Source organism: Camellia sinensis, chromosome 12 (assembly GCF_055761805.1).
Source record: "Camellia sinensis isolate YWXY chromosome 12, ASM5576180v1, whole genome shotgun sequence".
Classification (NCBI taxonomy): Eukaryota; Viridiplantae; Streptophyta; class Magnoliopsida; order Ericales; family Theaceae; genus Camellia; species Camellia sinensis.
The window spans coordinates 62,952,646-62,956,345 of NC_138972.1; the positions used below are offsets into that span (position 1 = coordinate 62,952,646).

The window sequence follows — 3,700 nt, forward strand, 5'->3', positions numbered from 1 at the left end:
AATCTTCTCCTTTGTACTCAAATAAAATCATTGATAGAAAAATACTCACATAAGGCCTAAAATGCCACAGTAGAACAATTTCGTATGATGTAAATAAAGATTTTTTTTCTTTCGAACCCATAAAGAACAAAAATTTAAGGACCATACCTTTTTGAAATGGACAAATTTCTCATTTATTCCAATAAAATCATTAATTTGAGAAAAAATCAGGTAAAGCCTACATTATCACAATAGAACAATTTAGTACAACGTAAATAAAGAATCTTCTCATTTGTGCTATAATAAAATCATTGATAGAGAAATACTCATGTAAGGCTTAAAATGTCACAGTAGAACAATTTCGCATGATGTAAATAAAGATTTCTTTTTTTCTTTTGAGCCCATAAAGAATAAAAATTTAAGGACCATACCATTTTTGAAATGGACAAATTTCTCATTTATTCCAATAAAATCATTCATCTGAGAAAAAATCAAGTAAAGCCTACATTATCACAATAGAACAATTTAGTACAGCATAAATAAAGAATCTTCTCCTTTGTGCTCAAATAAAATCATTGATAGAGAAATACACATGTAAGGCCTAAAATGTCACAGTAGAAAATAAAGATTTTTTTTCTTTCGAACCCATAAAGAACAAAAATTTAAGGACCACACCATTTTTGAAATGAACAAATTTCTCATTTATTCCAATAAAATCATTCATTCGAGAAAAAAATCAGGTAAAGCCTACATTATCTGTAACACCCCCAAAATAAAATACAAATAATCCATTACATAAGATCTATAAACATAATGAAATTATATACTTCATGCATTAGAGTTTCTATTACAAAAAGATATTACATGCGTTATACATTCATAAACATTCACTCTAAACCTTCAGCATGTAATACGAGTTAATAATAACAAAATAAATGCCCTACGGGTTTACATCTTTTGAAGATATCACTTGGTTACAATAAAAAAAAGAGTCCTAAGCTCTACACATGTAAAGCCCTCGGCTTGAATGAACACTTAAGCACAAATAAAATCAAAATAGAGCCTTCAGCCTTCAGTCCTCCCAAGCTATGTCCATGAAGGTGGCATGTCACCTGTACTTGAAAATGGTTTCTCAAGTAGGGTGAGCCAAAACCCAGCAGAGATAAACTAACATAGCATATAAGTGTCAGATAAATGTTCAATATTCATAACCAACTTATATTCTTTCCATGACCGTTCAATATAGATAACCATATCTCAATCCATTTTCATTCATTCATTCATTTCAGGTTAATCTATTAACCAAATTCATTATTATCTAATTAACCAAAATGAGACTACAACTCAATGGTTCATAATTTAATACATTCATCACTCCAACACTTCTATTTTGCCATTTTACGGAATTCTCATCCGAGGGAATCGGCACCCATATATATACAAGATTTCGAGACTTTCACCCTGGACACTCCGACCAACTTAATTTTAAATGATATCCATCCCCTATCTCCTCCCAATTAATGGAGTACATCCCCTTTCTCATCCCAAACAATTATACATATACAATGTATTAAAACATCGTCATGTACAATGACTATCCACAACACATATTCAATGTTTAAATCATACCATCATATTCAATGACATAATTTAAATGACAGGTTTCAATTCACCTAGTCCTCATGCAATTTCTATAACAATCATAGTTATTTTCCACCGATAGCTCAAAACAAATATTGCTAGACAGATAGAAAATCTTTACAATAGATAATTAAATCAAATTTCCATAGGTGAGTGATTTAAAAAATTCAATTTCACCATTCATTCATACATCTTCCCAATTTCACATTTCTCATATTAATTTCATTATTTATACGAAATAATTATTTAACTCATTTTATGGAAAATTCCCCATTTTTCAAATACCAACCCAAAGGCTAAATTTTCACCATTTTAACACTAGAGAATCTCATATACAAGCCCCATAGTTACTTTGTAAAACCAACATGGAAAACCCCTCTTTCAATTTTTGAATCCAAACCCTAACTTTTTCCAAACCTCCCAAATCTCACCATTTATACAAAACAACAAATACCTAGGTTAAAAACCATATTAAGTTGTAGAATATCCCTACCTTAAGCATAGAAGCCCAAAGGAGATGTAGAAGAACCTCAAAAGTGCTATAAATTCGACTTTGCTCGGATCAAGAGAAAGCCCACACATGCTCTAACTCTTTATCAAAGGGAGTAGGGTAGTGATATGCTTAGATCAAGGAGTATTTGTAGAGAGGGAGAGAGTTTTAGAGAGAGAGAGTGCCAAATTAGGGTTTTTAGCAAGAAGGAAATCAAAAAGTGATATAAAATTGCTTAACTGCGAACTGATATACGCGACCCTCGCTCGAGCGAAGGAGTTGTTGCTTGAGTGACCAAACATAATGAGTGACCTCACTTGAGTGCAAGAAGTATTGCTCGAGCATAGAATACATACTCTCAGAAGTTTTACAGACGCACACCCTCGCTCGAGCGCATGAAGCCTCGCTAGAGCGAAGACCTCAACCTTCCCAGAAATTCTACGTCTGGGCAAAATACTAAGAGCACACAAATCTCGCTCGAGCGCAAGAAGTCTAGCTTAAGAGAAGAAGCAAATTTCACAAGGCTCGCTCGAGTGCAAGAAGCCTCGTTTGAGTGAAGGGGTAATTTTCTGGACAACAACAACTTGAACAACTAGCAGCTAACCTGCTTCGGACATGCCCACAACATTCCAATACTCAAACCCAAAGACAAAAGAGGGAAACAAGACATGGATAACAATATTAAACCATAGAACCCGAGTCCAGAATATAACAAAGGTCGGGTCAAAACCGGAATCGGTATATTATAACAGTATAACAATTTAGCACGGCATAAATAAAAAATCTTCTCATTTGAACTAAAAACATTTATGGGTCTTACAGTTTCATAATGAAAAAAATATATATATGTAATCCAAATTGTCCAAAAAAAAAAAAAAAAAATTTATGGGCCTTACAATTTTTTAAATGGAAATTTTTTTTTCAGAACAATTTTAGGCCTTACATGTGTATTTCAGTGTAACTGATGGGCCTTGCTATTTTCGAAATGGGCAAAATTTTCATGTACTCAAATAAAATCATTGATAGAGAAATACTCATGTAACACCTAAAATGTTACAGTACGATGTAAGTAAAGATTTTTTTTTTTTCCCATTTGAACCAATAAAGAAAAAAAATTTAAGGACCATACCATTTTTGAAATGGACAAATTTCTCATTTATTCCAATAAAATCATTTATCTGAGAAAATATCAGATAAAGTCTACCTTATCACAGTAGAACAATTTAGTATGGCGTAAATATACTTTCTTTTTGTTTGTACCAAGACAAATTTTTGGGCCCTAGTCTGTTCTAAATGGACAAATTTACATGTATTCCAATAAGATCATTGATTGATCGGAGAAAAAATCATTTAAGGCCTACAATATCATGGTAGAACAATTTAGTACAATGCAACTAAAAAATCTTTTCATTTGTACTAAAAGAAAAAGAAAAAGAATGGGCATTCACTATTAGGTCAATCCGATAATCGTAAACTATTTAATTTATTGCATTTGTGCTCAAAAAAATGTGATAAATTAGTTTATCTTATATGTATATATATATATGAAGGATCCTACAAAATGAGCAAAACTCGGTCTTGATTGGATTG

At 32.0% G+C, this 3,700-nt stretch overlaps 1 long non-coding RNA gene across 1 annotated transcript; it reads right to left on the minus strand.

Moving 5' to 3' along the window:
- Positions 1 to 790: 790 nt before the first annotated feature.
- On the minus strand, positions 791 to 2,902 carry LOC145804164 (uncharacterized). Its single transcript, XR_014345789.1, has 2 exons — positions 2,114 to 2,902; positions 791 to 1,091 (listed from the first exon to the last, which is right to left on the minus strand). It is a non-coding gene; the product is annotated as an uncharacterized LOC145804164 (long non-coding RNA).
- Between the last annotated feature and the right edge of the window lie 798 nt (positions 2,903 to 3,700).